The 20,685-nt window shown below is 58.2% G+C and overlaps 2 long non-coding RNA genes across 2 annotated transcripts; one reads left to right on the top strand and one right to left on the bottom strand.

Annotated features, from left to right (window-relative positions):
* Positions 1-4,326: 4,326 nt before the first annotated feature.
* Positions 4,327-8,602, top strand: LOC140608223 (uncharacterized). The gene is made up of 2 exons (XR_012010250.1): positions 4,327-4,927; positions 8,330-8,602. It is a non-coding gene; the product is annotated as an uncharacterized lncRNA (long non-coding RNA).
* LOC140608222 (uncharacterized) lies at positions 5,190-19,713 on the bottom strand. The gene is made up of 3 exons (XR_012010249.1): positions 18,457-19,713; positions 10,549-12,651; positions 5,190-8,586 (listed from the first exon to the last, which is right to left on the bottom strand). It is a non-coding gene; the product is annotated as an uncharacterized lncRNA (long non-coding RNA).
* Positions 19,714-20,685: the final 972 nt, after the last annotated feature.

The following is a 20,685-nucleotide window of genomic DNA, read 5'->3' as shown; positions in this document are numbered from 1 at the left end:
GAGTGGGTCCTGGAGACTGGGCGCGCAGCGGGTCGAGAAACCCTTCGTGGGGGAGCGATTCCTGGGCGGAATCTCCGACACCGAGCTCAGGGTAGGATTTAGCCAAAGCTGAGGGTTTGGGGAGTGAAAACGGAGTGAAAACCGAGCAATCCCAGCGCAGAGGGAGAGTCGGACCGGGGACCTGACAGCTCGGCGTGCGTGAAGCGCCAGGGTGCCCACTGCAGGCCCCGGGAGCCCCGGGGGCGGGGGCTCAGGGAGCGGGAGGGAGAGGGCCTGGGGGCCGGGCGCGGGGGAACGGAGGCGGAGGCGAAACCGGCTGCACCGGGCACCTGCTAGGGACGCAGCACGAGAGGCGGGCAGGGTCTCGGGGGTTCCTGGCCGCCCCCGCTGGGGGACGGGGCGGGGCGGGGCCTGCGTGGGCCGCGAGATGAGCTCAGGCTGGGACGGGCTGCAAGTCCCGGGTGGGGCTGCCCTGCGCGGCCGGCGGGCGGGCGGGCGGGGCGGGGCGGCGGCGGCCTGGGGTGCCCGAGGCCGGGGCTGAGGAGCGCGGCGCCCCGCTGGGAGTGCTGAGGGAGGACGGCCGCAAGGGCGGCGCGGGGGCCGCGAGGACGAGCCCTTGTCCTGCCGGGAGCGCCGCGGCCGGCGGTGGGGACACACGGGGCCCCGGGGTGCAGGACTCCGCGGACGGCCGTCCAGGACCCGGGCGGGAGGGGACCCGAGCAGGCGGGGCAGGCAGGCGGCGCCCCAGCTCCGAGCCGGGCCAGCGGGGCACACGCCGCGGGTGTCGCCTGTACCGGGGACGGGGCCTGGACGGTCGCCCCCACGCCCGGGCGACGGGGCTTCGGGAGGACGAAGGGCGGCGCTCAGCCCCGCGGAGCCTCCCGCGCCGGGCGCACGGGGCGGGCTGCAAAGCCGGGAGACCCGCCCCCGTACCCCCGCGCGCTCCGCCAGCCGCCGCCTTGCCCGCCGCGCAGGGCTCTGCAGAACCGCGGCTTCGACATGGTCGAGAGGGGCGAGATCGAGGTGAAGGGCAAGGGGCGCATGACCACCTACTTCCTGCTGCGGAACCTGCGCGCTTCGGACGACGAGATCCTCGGCCGCCCTCGGGGCCCGCGCGGCGGCAGCGGTGAGCAAGGGCGGCGCTGGTGCCCCCGACGGCCCGAGACGGCCTGGGACGCGGCGGGCGGCACCGGGCAGGGCGCACCTCGCGCTCACCTCTCCGCCCCACAGGCTCGTCCGCAGACGCCGGCGCTCGGGGAAGGCCGGACGGCAGGGCCGTGGCCGTCATGCGCTACGAGGACAGCGAGCCGCCGCCGCCCGCGGGCCTCCGGGCAGACGGTGAGGAGCCGAACGCTCGGCCCCCGCGCCGACGTGCTCGGGCTGCGGCCCAGGCGGGGGGCACGGGCGGGGCTGCGGGCAGGGGGCGCTCGGCGCGCTGCGAGGGCTGTTCCCGAGGCTCCCCCCGCCGCGGCGCCAGGCTCGGTGTGGCCCGGGAAGGGGGAGGCTCAGGGAAGCAGGGCGCGCTCCAGTGCCCGGCCTGAGCGGACAGCGCGCCCTCGGGGTGCCTGCGGGGGAGCCGCCCCCGACTGCCACCAGCCCGGCTGGGAGACCTGGGGCGGGGCCTCTCCTCCCCCGCGGGCCCTGGCGGAGGAAGGTCGGGAGGTCGAGAGGCTCCTGGGGCGGCTGCTCCTGGGGGGGGAGGGAGGGGTCGGGGAGGAGGTCGGGAGGCTCCTCGGGCGGCTGCTCCTGGGGGGGGGGTCGGGGAGGCGGTCGGGAGGCTCCTCGGGCGGCTGCTCCTGGGGGGGGGGGTCGGGGAGGCGGTCGGGAGGCTCCTCGGGCGGCTGCTCCTGGGGGGGGGGGTCGGGGAGGCGGTCGGGAGGCTCCTCGGGCGGCTGCTCCTGGGGGGGGGGGTCGGGGAGGAGGTCGGGAGGCTCCTCGGGCGGCTGCTCCTCGGGGGGCGGGTCGGGGAGGCGGTCGGGAGGCTCCTCGGGCGGCTGCTCCTGGGGGGGGGGTCGGGGAGGCGGTCGGGAGGCTCCTCGGGCGGCTGCTCCTCGGGGGGGAAGGGGGGGTCGGGGAGGAGGTCGGGAGGCTCCTCGGGGGGGGGGTCGGGGAGGCGGTCGGGAGGCTCCTCGGGCGGCTGCTCCTTGGGGGGGGTGGTCGGGGAGGCGGTCGGGAGGCTCCTCGGGGGGGGGGGGGTCGGGGAGGCGGTCGGGAGGCTCCTCGGGGGGGGGGTAGGGGAGGCGGTCGGGAGGCTCCTCGGGCGGCTGCTCCTGAGGGGGGGGGGGTCGGGGAGGAGATCGGGAGGCTCCTTGGGCGGCTGCTCCTCGGGGGGCGGGTCGGGGAGGCGGTCGGGAGGCTCCTCGGGCGGCCTCCTCTTTCCCGCGGGGCGAGCGCTCGGCCCGAGGACCAGTCGCAGCGGAGGCCGCTAGCCCCGAGGGCTCCTGGAACACGCGGAGGACGGAGGGGCGGCGGCCCAGCCCCCGAGGCCGACGGCCCAGCCCGCAGCCCGCCGCGCCCTCCCCGGCTCCCGCGGACCCCAGGTGCCGGCCGTCGGGGGGAACAGGCCTTGGGGCGTCGCCGTGGGGGTCTGCGGGACCCGCCCCCGCCCGGGGCCTCCCGTCCAGCTCAACCCCGAGTCTGAGTGGAGCGGCGGCGGCCGGTGCCTCTGTGCGATCCTGAGAGGGCGCAGGCTGCAGCACTGCCCGCTCTGCTCAGGGTGCCCCATGAGGGTCCCCGCGGACCCGCCGTCACTGCCCAGGGGCGCGGCCCGCGACGCTCCCGGCACCGGCACGTGGGGGCAGGACGGCCCGGTCACGTGTGTGTGGGGGCGGCCCGGTCACGTGCGGGCCGTGGCGGCCCTGGGTTCGTCCGACGGCGCGTCCGCGAAGCTGCTGCGGCTCCGGGGGGACAGGGGAGGCCGGGCCCCAGGTCGGGCCCCGGCGGCGCTGGCTGAAGGCGCGGCGCGTGGCCTCACTCGGCCTGTGCGCGGAGCGGAGCCGGGCGCAGGGGCTGGTCCCGGGCGGTCGCGGGGCGGGGGGCGGGGGGCGGGCGAGGGCGTCCGAGGGCGTCCGAGGGCGTCGTGGGGCGCCGCCGCGGAGGGCCGCCCCGGGGAAGGCCGACGCGCGCCGGGGAGGCCGGCGGGACTCGGGGGCTGCGGGTGGGCGGAGCGGGAGGCTGGGTGGTGGGGCCGCGGGGGGTCAGGGCGGCGGCCGAGCGTCCCCTGGAGCGGAGCCCCGCCGGCCAGGTGCTTCCCCGGAGCCGGCGCCGGAGCCGGAGCCCCGCCCGCCGCCCTCCTGGCGCCTCGGGGGCGGGAGCGGGGCGTGGAGGGTCCGGGCTCGCCGCTGGGGCCGCGGCCGGCAGGGTCGGTCGCTTCGCTGCTGCCGGGGAGCGGCCGTGGCGCGAACGCACCGCTCTCCCCGAAGTCGCGGCGACGCCCGCCCCGGCGCGCAGCCCGCCTCGGGCTCGGTGGAGGTGGGGCCGCCCGTCAGCCGGCGGCGTCCTGGGGAGGCGGGCGCTGGGCCGCGCGAGCCCCGGGCGGCGGGGCTTCCCCGGGGAGAGCCCGCTGCGGGGCTGGGCGCCGAGGGCCCCCGGCGGCCCGGGGCTGGCGGCGCGGGGCGGCAGCGGGGCCGGCGCGGCCCCGGGCCCAGGGCGGTCCTCGCGGCGTGTCCCCGGGCCGTCTGCGAAGGACGCGCCGAGGACCCGCCGGGCCGCCCCGAGACCCGAGTTCCCGGCCGCGGCCTGGCGCCCGTCGCCAGCTGCGTGCTTCGGGCGAGTCCTCCTCGGCGCCGCCTCAGCCGCAGGCCACGCGCCCGCCCACCGCGAGGCTCTGAGGAGCGCCGGAGACGCCGCGTGTCGTCTGGAAGCCGTAGGTGGGTCGCCGCTCGCGCTCGCGTCCCCCGCGCTGGGCCGGGCCCGCCGGGAGGGGGCGTTGGGGCGGGGCGGGGCGTCGGGGCGGGGCGGGGCGGGGCGTCGGGGCTCCGCCTGTGCCCGGGCCTCCGCGGCTGCAGATGTGGTTCTCCCAGGCCATGGCCTCTGCCCGCTGACAGAACTAGGAGACGAGGGAGGGGGCGATTCTAGGACGGCAGCCCCCCCTAGGAAACCTGGAGACCCCACTGGGTCATTTTTAAGGCCAGCGTAAAAATCTCTCGCGGGTGGAACCTTGCCCAAAAAGATGCCCTGGAGAAGAAGTCCAGGCTCCCTTCTCTGTTCGCGGGGCGGGGCGGGGCGGGGCGGCCCGAGAGCGGGGGGCGGTTCTCCGCGCGGCAGAGCTCGCCGGGGCCGGTGGGGACCAGAGCGAAGGGCGGGCCGGTGCGGGTGCGGGTGCGGGGGAGGGGACCCGGCGGCAGGCCCCGCGGGACGCACCCACCCCGTGAGGCCCTGAGGACCACCGAGAAGACGCGAAGGCCCTGCCCCGTCCGGGGAAACCAGTTGGGAAGCCGAGACGCGCGTTCGCACATCTTCCTCTCCCGGGAGCTGAGGTGCAGGGAGGAACCCCTCCCGCGACCCCACGTCGTGCCCTTCGTGACCCCTCCGGCCCCCCCGTCTGTCGTGACCGCCAGTGACCCAGAGTCCGCGTGTGTTTCCCGAGGCAGCAGCATTTCCCCGAACGCCTCTTTGCTCTCACTGCTGCGCTACAGCGTCCCCCAATTTTACAGTTGACCGCGCTCTACCAGCAGCAGTTTTCCAAACGGGAAGATGTCTTTTACAGCCGCTTAATTCACTCTTAACAGATTCGGAAGTGGGTTTCTGTGCTGCTTTTGATTCTTCCCTGGACTGTCTGTTCGTTTATGTTACAGGAGGACTATTGAATTATTATCATCATTTTAAAACCATAAAGTGCAGATAAGTCTAAAGAAGAAAGCAAAAACCCCGTGATTCCATCAGAGAGACCACTACCAAGTTTTGGTTGCTTATCTGCCAAACTTAGGTACGTGAGGGTCTGTGTGCATGTGTACACATGTGTGTTTCTCTTTACAAAATTGGGATTCTCATGCATACACTGTTTTATAACCTGGTCGATTTCTTTCCTTGGAATGTTTAAATGCATTTCAAAACAGGAGAGGAAAATTTTTAAAATTTTTAAAATTTAAAATTTTTAAAAAGACACAACATGCCTGACCTGGTAACTTGTATCCCCCATGACTTGTGTGTCGTGCACCAGAAGTCACCTTTTACAAATGGCAATTTTTTAAAAGATTTAATTTATTTATTCATGAGAGAGAGGCAGAGACAGAGGGAGAAGCAGGCTCCATGAAGGGAACCCAATGTGGGACTCCATCCGGGATCCCGGGGTCATGACCTGAGCCGAAGGCAGACGCTCAACCGCTGAGCCACCCAGGCGTCCCAGAAACTGCAATTATTTCGCGCTTTTGCAAACCTGTAATACGTCTGTGATGTCCCTGATGTTCTGGGAGCCCTACAGATGCCTCTGAGTTTCCCAAGACTAGCCAAGTTGAACCTCAGTTTTGGTGTGTGATGCCCTCAGGTGTCTAGATATCACTAATCCCTGGAAGACGTGCATTGGAATCCTCAGTCAGAAAACCTAACCAACCAAGATGCTGCATTTTCCAACTCGGCACAGTAATGAGCACTCATTGCTGCAAAGTGATGGTACTAACAGGCAGCCCTTGGGGGCTGGGAGCAATGGCCTTCTAGAAGCAAAAGAAGAGTGCAAATTCATCTCAAGCAAACAAGGAAATTATTCCTCCATCTGGAGCGTGGAGTTGGATTGGAGTAAGATGTCAAACATAGATGTGCAGAAATTCCAGGAGAGTCTCAGTTCCAGGCCGATCAAGTCCTGTTTGGATCATCGGGCAGCACTGTCTCAAACTGACGGGGCCCGTGTTTGGCCCATTAGCTCCAGTCGTAGCTGTCTCAGTTCTCCCAACGTGGTGCTCGCTGGCCAATATTTTCTCCTTGTCCATCAGGGACTTTTTCCTCAAGGACAGAAAAGGGAAGGAGAAAGAAGAGTTTAATAAAAGTGCAAGAAAAATGTGGGTAGAAATGGAGGAGAAAGAGGACCACAGTTAAGAAGACATAATCCAGAAAAGTAAAAAAAAAAAAAAAAAAAAAAAAGATCCTAGTTAGAAGAGAGAAAAACCTACTGTGGGAGCCAGAGACACAAAGCGGGGCGGGGGGTGGGTGGGCGAGGAAAGTAAATGGAAAAATTCTTGAGAAGAGAAGTTAGAAGGAAGAAAAACACGAGAAGGTGTTGAATAACGGTGAGGCTAAAGGGTCTGAGAGATACTCTTTCCTGGTGTTGAATTTACTCCCAAAACTCTCTGTGAGAGGTAAAGCCAGAAAATAGAGGAGTTGTCTTTGCTGCAAAGAAATTCTGGTGCTTTCTGGAAGCGGGGGCACCTCACCCTGGAGCCTGCCTGTGGACAGCTAACGTAAAGGGCTTCCTTTGTTGGAGTCCCCTCTTGTTCAGCTTATGTTCTGTCAGGCCGGCCCCACTGTTGGTACCCCTCCAAAGACACGAAACACACCTTGGCGTGCACGGCTCTGTCTTGCGGAGGTTTTCTCTTACCGGGTCTCAGAACATCCCTGTGGGCTGAGGGGGAGGTAGATGTATCGTGTAGCAAGCCTCTTACATCTGGAGAAACTGAGGCACCATGGGACATTGGATGAGGAGAGGTCAGTTGCCCCTTTAGTGCTGATGGTGTTGATGGGCAGTGACAGGCACCTCCGGGGTGCGGGGGGAGTCCTGTCTTCTCAACAGAGATCACTGCGTTTCTGTCTGTAATCAGCTCCTCTCCCTTCCGTGTGCCGTGATCTCACAACAAAACTGATCTCAGACTTTTCAAACATGTCCTTATCACTGATCTTGCAGATTTTTCTGTTTTGGAAAAGTTCAGTTCCTGTAAGAGTGGTTCTAGTGCTTATATTTCAAGGAGAAGCTATACCGCAGTAGCCTCTGTGATCCAAAGCGAAGGGTTAGAGGGTATTTGGAATGACGAAACTTGTAGAGAGTTAGCAAAACACACAACCCACAACAGCCGTATCCGAATAATTATTTCTAAAAAGCATAAAAGAGTGCTGAGCATGATTCCGTGTTTTGCAAGGCAGCGTGGGAGGGGGGAGGAGGTACCCTCGAGCCGGGATGACCGTGTAGCTCACATCTGCACCTCTGTCGCTCCCTACAAAATGGGGATACCCTACAAAATGCCACGTTTGAGGGTCTTCCGAGCCTGATTCCTTGCCAGAGTAGCCCCAGCTTACACGTGAACTGAATGCTCCGCGTGAGTCGTCACCCGGAGCTACCAGTGGCCCCACCATCTCCTCCCTTGTGTGCTCCAGGGTCTCTTCCCAAATCCTCACCTCATCCTGGGCCAGAGACAAGGAGAGCCTGGGGCAGGCCCCGTAGCCCCAGTTTTTGCACACGTGTATCCCCACTTATTCCTTACCCACCAGCACATTAGCAGATGGTCTCAGGATCCGAGAACAGGGTTAGTCACTGATCCCGGTTCGGGAAGGAGGCTGAAGCAGGAACAGAAGGCTGAAGGTAGAAGCCGTCCTGCGTTTCCTGATTTCTAGAAGCTTAGACCCACAAACCTAGTATGTGAACCTCTCTGAGCTCAAATGTGTCTGGAACAATGATTAGCGTAAAGACAAAGGAAAAGGAACCGGGATGATACAGGAGTTGAGAACCTTAGATGCAAACCTTTCCTAGTGAAACCGCAGGGAGCGCAGGATGAGGTGGAGACAGGGCCTTCCGTCAGCCTTCTGGTTTCCGTTGGCTCCGGGTCCGGGGTGGCTGCATCCCCCCACCCCCCCGCCTGGTCTCTGGGCTCCCTTCCATACTTAGACTAAGAACCGGCATCTCGAGTGTTACCGTTGTATTAATCCCTTTATGTAAACCATCTCGTTGACTGGTTACAACAAGCCGGGGAGGCAGGTGTAGTCATCGTCTCCTCACTTGCCAGATGAGGACAGACGAGGCCCCGAGGGGCCGACGGTGAGCTGTGGCCGTCCTAGGTTGACCCTGGGCCTGCGTGGTACCCATGTGCCGACCCGTAGATAGTCCCAGGGCCAGCACAGTCGGGAGACTCGAGCTGTGCTGTGGGTCACGTCCAGGTAGAGACCTGACCTGGCAGGTGACCCAAAGGGTGACACCAGGGGGGACAGGAAATACAAGAGTGATGAGGCCGAGGTCTGGGCGGGCAGTTCAGCCTCGGCGAGGAACATGCTCCTGCCGGGAGGTGGGACAGGAGGCCCAGAGCGCCCGTGCTGAGCCTTCGGTCCTGGGGCCGGGCTCGGGTGACGAGGCCTGACCACAGAGGCCGCGGTGAAGCTTGGCTCACCTGCCCGCCTCCTTGTCTCCTTCCAGCTTCTGGTGAGCGCAGCCCTGACGGCAGCTCGGTGGCGGTGGCGGGCGGGGACTCTGCGGAGGCAGGCGACCAGCGCACGGTGACACCTGATGGGCCGGGGGCCAGGCTGTCGGGTTTCTGTGCAGTCCTGTGACACGGGGGCACCAGCCCTGGGCTTCGCTGTCCCCGAACTCGGTGTTCCGGGCACAAGGTCCTGTCTCAGCTGCAGACTTCCTAGGCTGGGTCTCTTCCCTGTTGTCCCTTTGAGAATAAAGGTCTAGAAACAAACACAATCCTGACAAGTCTGGAAAATGTGCTTTTACTTCTCGGTTCAACGCCAGCCCCCCTCCCCGCCTCGAGGCCGAGATCGGTTTGTTCCCAAGAGTGGTCAGTGGGCCGTGGGGCCTCTGTTTCCCCCAGACAGGGGTAAAGGGTGTTCAAGCTCCCATGCTGTGGTTCCCGGGTGGGCGAGGCTCCGGGGCCCACTTGCACCCCACCCCACGCTGTGGGTCACGTTAGGGGTCGGCTAGGTGGGGGGAGGCGGGGGAGCGCCCCACACCCCGCGGTTATGAATCACCACGTAACCAGGGGCTGTGCAAGGAAATCATTGTCATTCCCAGCCCTGGGGATCCTGTGGCCCCAGGTCCAGCCACGAGGCCAGGTGACACCGCGGGGGCAGGGGTGGGGCACGGGGGCTCCTGACCGAGGCCTGCTTGCTCTCAGGGTGTCTGCAAGGCTGTGCCCCGGCACCCCGGACAACGACCCCCCGGGCACAGCCGGCACGGCCTCCTGCGGGCTACATGGACTACATGCACTTTCCCCGGTGACGCCCTCAGGGTGGGTGGGCACCTCGAGGCCCGCCCCACATCCCGGGGACCGACCCAGGCCTGCCCCTCACCCCCAGGGACCCATCCAGGTCCCCCGCATCCCGGGGACTGACCCAGGCCCGTCCCTCACCCCCAGGGACCTGTCCAGGACCCCCCCGCACCCCCAGGGGCACATCCCTGGGCCCCTGGCACCCCCAGGACACGTCCCGCTCTGGGTGGCAGCGTGGGGTGCCACAGGGTAGCCTGGAGCGGGGGTGAGCTTGGGGAAGCCGCTGGACATCTCTTGCCTCTGTGCCCCTCCCATAAATCGGGCTAATTCAGGGCCCGCCTCCGGGGAATGTAGTGACAGACACACGAAGCATCTACGTGCGTCACCCACGCGGTGCAAACCCTCTTCAAATGCTAGGAATCTCTTTTCTTTTTCTTAATACTCCTATTAAGGGGTTTTCCTGCACACGTGGGCCCCGGGGCCGCCATCCAGCTTCCAGTTCTCGCGGCTTGCCCTCTGGCTGTCTTCCACAGTCCTTTAGCTCGGGGGGAGGAGCGCATCCCAGGGCCCCCAGCATGCGTGGGGTGTAGGATTGTGGGGACCATGGAGCAAACCGGTGTGGCCGGGCGGCCTGCTGTCGTCTTGGAAGGAGGACAGCGGGACCTGGTGCCTGGGCACCGGCCGGCAGCTTGCTTTGCTCCCCGCCCAACAGGATGCGGCCCTGGGGTCCCTTGGTGCCCCGACTGCCCGAAGTTGTGAAGCAGGTGCCCGGCCCCGGGTGGAAGTGCAGGGGAGTTTGTCCCGGGTTTGTTATGACTGAAATAATGATTTCTGGCTGCAAATGAATGTGTGCCCTGCATCTGGAGCCTTCCATCCACTCCGGGGACACGCTGGGGGAGACCCCCTTCCGGGGCCTGGGGACACGGAGCCAGGCTGCCGATGTGCTGGGTGGGCCCTGGCGCCCTTGACAGCATCCTTCCGGGGACACACGTCCGTGCTGCAGCCTCCGAGCCCCAGTGCCAGGGATGCCCGCACCCCCTACAGCCCCGCCAGGGCCGCACGGCCATCGCCGGACACCTGCCTGTCCCTCCAGGAGTGCACTTTGGGTTGTGAACTGCTCGCGCTTTCCCCAGCGGGGGAGGCACCGCGAGTCCAGGCCCAGCGCCCTCCAGGCCTGAGGACCTGGGAGCACCTGCGAGGGCGGGGATGTCCCACACCCACAATCTTTAGGTTTGTTCCCCTGGGAACCCCAGGAGGCCGGGCCCCTCAGCCCCTGCACCCCAGACCCCAGCCCCAGCACAGCCAGCTCGCGTGCAAGCAGATGAGGGCCCGGCTCCAGCACCACACTGGCTGCCAAGGACTGTGACAGTCACTGGGGCCACGCTCCTCAGCAAGAGCTGGAAAACAGCCGCACCGTACTTACCCCAGCGGAGCCCCGCTTGGTCGTGTGGCTTCCCCGCCAGCTCTGCCCGCCCTCCGCGGCCCCCAGCGCATACAGCAGGAGTCAGGGACGCGGACACGGGTGGAGGGCCTGACCGTGGCCGGGGTCCCCCCCCTTCCCCTTCCTCGTCCCACGGCTTCCTCCAGGGCCATCCGAGCCTGTGCTGGGGCCTGGCAGCCGCTGGGGCCTCACCCCTCCTCTAGGTACCACTGCTGATTCTTTTCCATGACCAGACTCGCCGTCCCCTCTTTTTCACCCTTTTTTCCCAACTTCCCTTCAGCTGGCGTGCGTGTGGGAGAAAGAAGGCAAGTCATGTGCCTGGCTGGGGAATGAGATCATTGCTGTCCCCTCGTAGCGGGCTCGGCCTGCTGCTCGGGGTCACTGGAAGAAAGCGGGAGAGCTCGATTGCCACAGAGAGCCATCTGGCTCCACCAGACTCATGCTGATGCTAATCTGTTGGTTTCTTTTTCTTTATTCTTTTTTTTTTTAAATTTTTTGTTTAAATTTTTTGTTCCCGAGGAATCCTTCATCTGCAGCTGTAAACCCAGAGCTGGTGTGTCTGAAGGCAAGTGTGCATTTGGTGCACATATTTAGCGCAGCATTATGCACCCCGGCCCCTTGGGGGTGTCGGGCCATCATTGTTGTCACTGGTGGGTCTGTGTAGTCGTCATGTCAGGGCCGCACTTTCAAATGGAAATCAAGCAATTATGCGCCACACGGAGAAGTCCGACAGATGCAGTAGTTTTACATGACTGGCTGTGCCACGGAGACAAAGGCGACTGCGCTCCCGGGGGACAGTTAAATAAATAGAATAGGTTTCAAGGGTGCAGAGAAATCTAGGAATAATTAACTGTGTGATGAGAGTTCATAGATCTGGGGTGTCGGCGAGCGGCTGGGCTCATCCTCGCGGAGGCAGCACGACGAAGGCAGGCTCTGCTCCATGCACCTGCGTTCACCTGCCGCACGCACAGCTCCGGTCGTCGCATGCTCTGCATCCCTCTCCCCCGGCGCTCCTGTTGGAGCTGGTCGCTCCTGACGCCTCCGTGGTGGAACAGCTTCCAGCCCACCTTCCCTGTTAGATACATCGGTGCTCGTGCCGGAAAGCCTGGGGGCAATGCTGTCGCGGCTACGGCTGGTCGCCCACGGTTATGTGCCAAGCCCCAGCCAAGGGCTCTCGTCCTGGGGCACGAGGTGGGTACTGCTGTCATCTGATGTTAGGCATGGGGAAAGGGACGCAGAGCCAAGTGTAAGAACTGGGATTCAGGGATCCCTGGGTGGCGCAGCAGTTCGGCACCTGCCTTTGGCCCAGGGCGCGATCCTGGAGACTCGGGATCGAATCCCACGTCGGGCTCCCGGTGCATGGAGCCTGCTTCTCCCTCTGCCTGTGTCTCTGCCTCTCTCTCTCTCTCTCTCTGTGTGACTATCATAAATAAATAAAAATTAAAAAAAAAAAAAAAAGAACTGGGATTCAGCTGTAGGGCCCCCACCTGCACCCCCAACTCTGGCCGTGGCTCTGGCCGCCAGGCCGCAGCCTCGCTAATGTTCCAGCAGAGAGTAGGGGGAAAGGTGGGTGCTCGCTCCTGCGCCCCCAACACAGCTACTAATGTCAGACACGTGGTTGCAGTGAACTGAATGGGAGAGACCTGAATAAAAGTTAAACCTTAATTTTTCCCGGGATGTCTGGGTGGCTCAGTGGGCGTGACCCTGGGGTCCTGGGATCGAGTCCCGCATCGGGCTCCCTGCATGGAGCCTGCTTCTCCCTCTGCCTGTGTCTCTGCCTCTCTCTCTGGGTGTCTCATGAATAAATAAATAAAATCTTAATTAAAAAAAAACACTCAATTTTTTCCATGAGATATCCAGCAGTTTATGCAAATGGTTAAATCAGAGCCTGAAACATACAGTCATTCATCCCTCCGTGTGTCTGAAGTTGTGTTAAAATTCACTAATATCAGCAAGAAGTGAAGCCCCCCTCGGATCCTGGTTGTTGCTTTCTTCTGTCGGGGAAGAAACACCGGAGAGCAGGCTCTGCACGTGAGAAGTCCCTGAATTTCTCCACTACGTGGCTGCCTTGGACGAACACGAAAGCTGATGACAGGTAAAATGGAGAGAAAAGGCAAGAAGGCATGTTATTTTTCTGAAAACATATTGTAAACTAGGCATGTCCCAGAATACATAAAGCAGCTCTCCACAGGACCTGCTACCACTTGCCCCCCTCGCCACCTGCCACCGTGGAAGTCCGCGAGGCCCCACTGCAGGGAGAAGACATTAATGGAACAAAACCAGAGGTTTCAGGACGCAGAACATTCACTAATTTGCTGATGACTAATAAACATGAGAGTGACACACGCTGCACCCTCTGACTTGTTTGACCTTCTCCGAGGGTGGAAACACGGAGGAGGTTCGACTAACGGCTGTGGTCCCATATTTAGAAAGAAAGTTCTGCGTCTGGAAACATTAGCTTTACTTTTTCCACGTCTATTGGATACATGGGTTTGAAAATATTAGAATAATGAGCTTGCACTGCAGAAATGAAAAATAATCATTATTCTCTTACGTAAAGACCTCAGTAAAAAAGGGTTGAAAACACTAGTGAGGGCAGCCTGGGTGGCTCAGCGGTTAGCGCTGCCTTTGGCCCAGGGCGTGATCCTGGAGTCCCAGGATCGAGTCCCGCGTCGGGCTCCCTGCATGGAGCCTGCTTCTCCCTCTGCCTGTGTCTCTGCCTCTCTCTCTCTCTGTGTGTCTCTCATGAATAGACAAATGGAATCTTTAAAAACAAAAAAGAAAAGAAAACACTAGTGACAAGCATAAGACACTGAAGTTGCAAATCACTTAAGAACGGGTTGCTTTAGGAGCGCAGCCAAGCAGCAGGAGCCGCATCCCCCGGGGCCCAGCAACGCCGCCCTGTGTCACAAGCACTAAGGACCACAGAGAGGAAAGAAAATGGGAAGACCAATTAAAAATCAGGAATTAAAAGTACTGAAAATCAAAAAAAGAGCTAAAACAGAGGTCAACTAGCCTCGAAATATAGGTCATAGCTAATGTCATTCAACCGGTTGGTATCCACGATCCGCTATTAGCATGTGTCGTTCGCAAAGAACTGGGCTCAACGTCTTCATTATAAGTTCTTTACATATCAAAAAGTATTCTTTTTTAACCAAACAGTTGGAAAAAAAATAAATCAGGTCACAGAGAAATCTCTAAAAATGTTCAGATGCAACCATTTGCCACCCATTTGGAAGTTTTTTAAAAAACCACCTCTGATTGAAGAGGAGGTTTGTTTTGCTTTTTTTTCTTCTCTTTGGCACATTTATTTGAAAATATCATGATCATCTTGTGATTGCGACTTTTTGTTTTTGATTTCTGCGACTTTTTCAATGTCGAATCTGAAATTCAAAATCCACTTTGATTTTGCCGCAACTCTTCCAAAACTGTGTGTGTGCGTGCGTGTGCACACGTGCACCTGCCTGTTGGAATATGAACCTGGCTCTCGGGTGACATATATGTCGTGGCTCTGTATGTGACCACGTGCGCACATCACCGCGATACTCGGCATCTTGAGAAAAGTAGAGCCGACGCTGTCCGAGGAGGGTATAGTGGGGACCCGACCGTGAGCGCAGGAAAGCCCCGTCAACCCCTCTAGTAAAATCGCATCCCATTTCTTTACACCTGATCGTGGACAATGTGCACGTTGAAAACCTGCCATTTCTGAGAAGAAGAAATAAAACGAGACAGCGAGGGGACCATATAAAAAAGCCAAATGTGCGATTTTTCAGATTACACCCTTCACACCCTGGAGAAGATCTTTTCGGGGGAGCCCCGCTTACAGTTACCGTAGTCCTCAGAGGGACTGAGCTGAGGGACCGGTTGAAAGCCACTGACTTAGGTTAACAGCGATCATCTTTGGGAGCTAGAATTACGGGTGACTTTAGTTTTCTTCACCACGAGTTCCCAAGTTTTCCGAGTAGTACCGGGAAGGATTGACGGCGTGATGCTGAAACGAGTGGGCACTGGGGCCAAGCCACCGGATTTGGAAGCTGGCTTGTGGCTCCCGGGCTGATGCCGCTCATTTTCCCCTTTTGTGCTCCGCGTGTCAGCTCTGTGGACGGAAACCATCAGAGCGCTCGCGTCAAGACGTCGTTAGGGTGACTAGTGAGATATGCGGAGCACATGTGACTGTGCAGGAAATGTCAACTATTTAAGGGCGCCCTGGGGGCTCAGCGGTGAGTCCGCCTTCGGCCCAGGACAGTGACTCCGGGTCCCGGGATCGAGTCCCGCGTCGAGTTCCCTGCAGGGAGCCTGCTTCTCCCTCGGCCTGTGTCTCTGCCTCTGTGTCTATCATGAATAATCATGAATAAATCAATCTTTAAAAGAATGTTAACTAATAAAAATCCTTCCATGGTCCACGTCTATACAGCTTCTTACAGAAACAGAAGTGGAGACCCCCAGGCTCCCTGATGAAGGAAGCATAACGTCCACCTGCCGCCGGCCGGGCCCTGGGACACGTGCACACTCCTCCCTTCCCTTCCACAATTCCCTGTTTTTCATTCCCACACCCATTTGCACGCTGATGCTAGCTTATTTATGACGCCCCGGAAGCAGCCACAGGGTGGATTTCAAGCTCCGGGGGCTGAACGATGGCTCCGAAAGCTCCCGAATGTTCAGCAGTTGGCTCCGGTGACCAGCGCTCCGCGGGCTGCTCTTCTCTTCTGACAGGTTCACCATATTGAACGTTGCGTTCGAAACGGCGCTTTGGGTTTGAGGGTGAAGAACAAGGTCCCTCTTCCACATCCCCAGGCCGGTGCACATGTGGCGGTTCGTAGGCACCACTGCTCGTGGGGGCCATTGGCTATAACCAAACGGGGGACCAAATGGGCTATTTTTCTGGGTAGATTTGTATCACTGTGAGGGTGAAATGAAGATTTCTTGGAGACCAATGGGATTGTCAAAATAGAGCCCATGGCCTGGGTCCCCCAATAGCACCAGGTCCCTAAGGAAACGAGCAAGGTTGAGCATCTCTACATTTAAGAATTCCAAGTGTTTTTTTTTTTTTTCAGTTCATTTCAAAAGTCAAAATAACATAAAAGCCAAGAAGTCTTTCTTCTACCTCTGAACCTAACCACACCCACTGTTCTCATCAGAGATAAGCATTTCTAACTGATTTCTTATTTTCTTTATGAAAATAGAAGCAAACAAACCTGGGTGTTTTTATTCCCCACGCCTGCCTACTTGGTGTAAACGGAGCTACTTACGTTGTTCTAAGGTTTTTCACTTAACAATAGAACCTGACGTTTTTCACGTCCGCATACAGAGAACATCCTCATTTTTTTTTTTTTACAACTGCATGTTTTCAATATGTGGCACATTAAAGCCCCATCTTCTGTTCGTCTTCCCGTTGAGGGGTCGATTCTCCTTCCCTGGCCTTGAACACGTGCCAGACTTAACGATTCATTCGATAACAGCGCCGTTAATGGAATACAGCGCAAGTGATGCTGTGGACGCAGCTTAGGTGCAAGAGGCTTGCTGCCTCCACCTTCCGCATTTGGGACCGTCCCCCGGGGGTGGGGGAAGAGGCTTCGGGCGCATCTGGCTGCCCTGAGGCCACCACACTGTGTGGACACCGAGCTAGGCTTCTGGGGAGACGGCGCAGAGGTGTGGGCCGGGCCCAGCTGGCTCACCAGGCCGTGGCGCCCAGACGGGACACCTGACCGCAACCCCACCCAACGCCCAGCTGAGTCCACTCAGCCCACGGAACACGGAGAGATGATAACACATTTTTGTCCTAATCACTGTAGTTTGAGGTCGTTTGCTACATAGCCACTGACAACCTGAACACATCATGCAGATGCACATCATTCAGTTAATTAGCCCCTTGGAGACCAACGTTCGGGTGTTTCCAATCTTGTGTCAATCAGCGATGACACGAATGATCTCACCTATACATTGTTTCGCACAGGTGCAGGTTTATAAATCCCCAGAACTGGAATCAGTGCGTCAAAGGACTGATACATTTGCAATTTGGTGCATTTCCAGTCATTTAAAGTGCCAATTCCTTGCCCATTTTTCCAGTGGTTTGTCCTTTTATAGCTCAGTTTGTAGAAAATTGGTACTTTGTGATATGAGGTACAGATAGTTTTTCCCAGTTATCCTGTCTTTCAACTTTGTTCATATTGATTTTTGCCAGGAAGAATTTTTTTTTAAGGATTTTATGTTTAAGTCTCCCTTATTTCTTCCATTTCTTTTATCTTTAATTTAATCTTTGATCCATTTAGAATTCATCCCCATGCATGGACCTAACTTAATTTTTTTCTAAATTGCTACTTGCCCTAAAACTACATATTAAATAGGCCTGTATTTTTGCTACTGATTTGTTACTTCTATCATATATGAAGTCTTAGTACACTTTTAGGTCTATTTGCAGTATTTTTATTTTGATTCTTTGTCTATTCATGTAATATCACACTCTTAATTTTTGTAACATAAAACTATAATATGTGAGATGGCTAGTGTACACCTTGTTAGTCTTGTTTCAAAGACTTCTTCTGAATATTCTAATTTATTTTCTCATATGAGCTTTAGAGTCAACTTGTTGAGTTGTAAAATAATCTGGCAGTAATACTAATTGGAATTACACACAGGGAGATTTAATTTAGGGAGACTTGCCGTCTTTAGGATAGTCGTTCCTTTTATCTGAGCACATGGTATGCCTGCATTTGTTTAAAGCTGCTTTTGTGTCTTTTAGGATCAAAGTCTTTATTTCATAAAGATCTAAAACATCATTCTTGGTTATTTTAGCTTTTTTGTTGTTGTTATTCTGAGTGTAAAAAGGTCTTTCGTTATATCTCCTAAGCAGTTTTTTAAATGTATGAAAGCTTTTGAAAATTCTATTGATTTTCATACAAAATTGATTTTGTATGAAGCCACCTTACTAAATTCTTATTTTCATAGACTTTTTTCAGATGATCGATCTTCTTGGGTCATCCAAGCACACAAATAAGTCATTTGCAGATAATGATGATTTTTCTTTTCACTTCTTACGTGCCAAATTTCTCTTTTACCGCGTATAACATTTTCAGCTTATTCTTGACTTTAGTCTCCTTTAAATATAATGTTGACTTTTTAAAAAAGATTTTATTTATTTGAGAGAGAAAACGAGTGAGAGAGAGAGAGAGAGAGAACATGAGTGGGGGGGGGTTGAGGACAGAAAGCAGAGGCAGAGGGAGAAGCAGACGCCCTATAAGTAGGGAGCCCATGTAGGACTCGATCCCAGGACCTCAGGATCATGACCTGAGCCAAAGGCAGGTGCTTAACCCACTGAACCCCCCAGGTGCCCCATACACATAACGCTGACCCTCAACTTGGTTTATGTTAGCAAGTACACATCTATTCCTTGTCACTGAATTTTTTTTAGGTCAGTAATGGAGGCTGAATTTTATTACACATCTTCAAAGCATCTACAGGGAAAAACACACGGTTTTCTCTTTGATCATTTATTTGGTGAATTCATAGAAGTAGACATCCTAAAATTGAACCATCTTTGCCTGGAATAAATCCCGCTTTGTTACTATACTGTTCTTTTAATGAGTCACTTGAGTCTGGTAGGATTTTGCTTTGTATTTTTGCATCAGTGTCTTTAAATGACTTTGGTTTTTATTTTTTATTTTATTTTTTTTAAGGTTTTATTTATTTATGAGAGAGAGAGAGAGAGAGAGAGAAAGAGAGGCAGAGACACAGGCAGAGGGAGAAGCCCCAGGGTCACGCCCTGAGCTCGAGGCAGATGCACAACCCTGAGCCCCCAGGTAACCCTCTTATGTTCATTTCTGACTTTACTTTTACCTTCCACAACTTCCAGGAAGACACGGGGAGAGACAGACCCCCCAGCTTTACACTTACCCGGGAAAGTACATGGACATTCATATTTCAAATTCAATGTGATTGCTCTCAAGGATTGAAGCAGCTCATTGTGAAGACCCTTTAAAGAAAAAACAATTCGGGATTCACTTTCCAGAGCGTGTAGGTATTTTGAAGCCTCAAGATGGGTTTAAAGTATTCAGGATTTTTTCTTAGCTTATCATCGGGGCAGAGCATCTGTCCAGACCTCATTGCTCCAGGGAAGAGAAAGGATTTCTAAAGCCTTAAGACAGTGGGACAACCCAGGGTCTGACGCCAACATATTAATCACTGGTGGTGCCACTGAGGCTTGAGGATACTTGCAAGAGGGTGAAGACTTGCTCTCGGAGCCCGTGTTCTCCACACAATTCTCCTGGCTGTGCAGGCCCGTCCTGCCAGAAGTGCGTGGGCTGTGGTACCATTTCCAGTCCCCAAGCCCTTCTGCTGCTCCCCTGCCTTCCTTCCGACTTCCATGGCAATTGTTTAAAAACCAGACGTTTTAATAAACATCATATCCATATAATCATGAATGCAACCGAGACAACGGCATCTACTCTGCTATTAATCCTCCAACGACCAAATCCTGGCCGTGTCAAGGTGCCTGTTCGGGCGAGTGCTCTGGACACTATAAACAACACAGTATTCATTTGCTAAAACATGAATAAAATAACTTTGGCAGATCAGCCATTTTAAAAACAGACAAAATACATATATTCGAAGACCCAAAGGTGTCTTTTACTGAGCTCATCTTTTAAAACAAGACAAAACAAAACAAAATACACATTGGTACTTTTGTTCACACTTAAAAAACAACACCTCATTTCAACCAGTTTTCATAGTCCATTAATGAGATCAACGCAAATGACCCGCATATTGGTTAAAAGGGAAAAAAAGCGAAACATCCATTTCCTAAAAATATATTTGCTCAGAAATTCTTTTTACCTTACGAACTCCCTTGGCCTTATAAACCTGTCAGCAGAGCCACCTGGGAGCCAGTTTCCTGCAGCCATAAACTCCACCACCCTTTTTAGGAGTCTTTATTCTTTGGAAAGGTAAACACTTGGCGTTGAAAAGCATTCACTGGGAAGATAGGTGAGCAGTAAAATGATTCCTGCCCATTTAGTGGTGACGGCCTCTGGGCCCCTTGACAACAGAGAGCTGACTCCAGGGGCTCTGAAAGCTGGCTCCCTCTCGCACCCGGGGGCGGGGTCTCTCTCCTGGGGCACCCGGGGTCGGGGTCTCTCCCCTGGGACACCCGGGGGTCGGGGTCTCTCCTGGGACACCCGGGGGTCGGGGTCTCTCCTGGGACACCAGGGGGGCGGGGTCTCTCTCCTGGGACACCCGGGGGCGGGGTCTCTCTCTGTGGCACCCGGGGTCGGGGGTCTCTCTCCTGGGACACCCGGGGGGTGGGGTCTCTCTCTGGGGCACCCGGGGGCGGGGTCTCTCCTGGGACACCCGGGGGGCGGGGTCTCTCCTGGGGCACCCGGGGGCGGGTCTCTCCTGGGACACCCGGGGGGCGGGGTCTCTCCTGGGGCACCCGGGGGTCGGGGTCTCTCCTGGGACACCCGGGGGGCGGGGTCTCTCCTGGGACACCCGGGGGTCGGGGTCTCCTGGGACACCAGGGGGGCGGTCTCTCCTGGGGCACCCGGGGGCGGGGTCTCTCCTGGGACACCAGGGGGGCGGGGTCTCTCCTGGGGCAGCCTGGGTCGGGGTCTCTCCTGGGACACCAGGGGGGCGGGGTCTCTCCTGGGACACCCGGGGGGCGGGGTCTCTCCTGGGGCACCCGGGGGCGGGTCTCTCCTGGGACACCCGGGGGGCGGGGTCTCTCCTGGGGCACCCGGGGGCGGGGTCTCTCCTGGGACACCAGGGGGGCGGGGTCTCTCCTGGGGCACCCGGGGGCGGGTCTCTCCTGGGACAGCAGGGGGGCGGGGTCTCTCCTGGGGCACCCTGGGGGCGGGGTCTCTCCTGGGACACCAGGGGGGCGGGGTCTCTCCTGGGGCACCAGGGGGGCGGTCTCTCCTGGGGCACCCGGGGGGCGGGGTCTCTCTTGGGACACCAGGGGGGCGGGGTCTCTCCTGGGGCACCCGGGGGCGGGGTCTCTCCGGGGCACCCGGGGCGGGGGGCTCCTGGGGCCCTGCCTGGACCTGCCCGCCCCGCCCCCGCCCAGCGCTCTTGCTGTCCTGCCGGGCCCTGCGGTGCCTCCTTGGAGGGCACGTTCTCACCACGACTCCC

This window comes from Canis lupus, chromosome 17 (assembly GCF_048164855.1).
Source record: "Canis lupus baileyi chromosome 17, mCanLup2.hap1, whole genome shotgun sequence".
NCBI lineage: Eukaryota > Metazoa > Chordata > Mammalia > Carnivora > Canidae > Canis > Canis lupus.
Note: the sequence above shows the minus strand (reverse complement) of the source record. Positions and strands in the feature narration are given on the sequence as shown.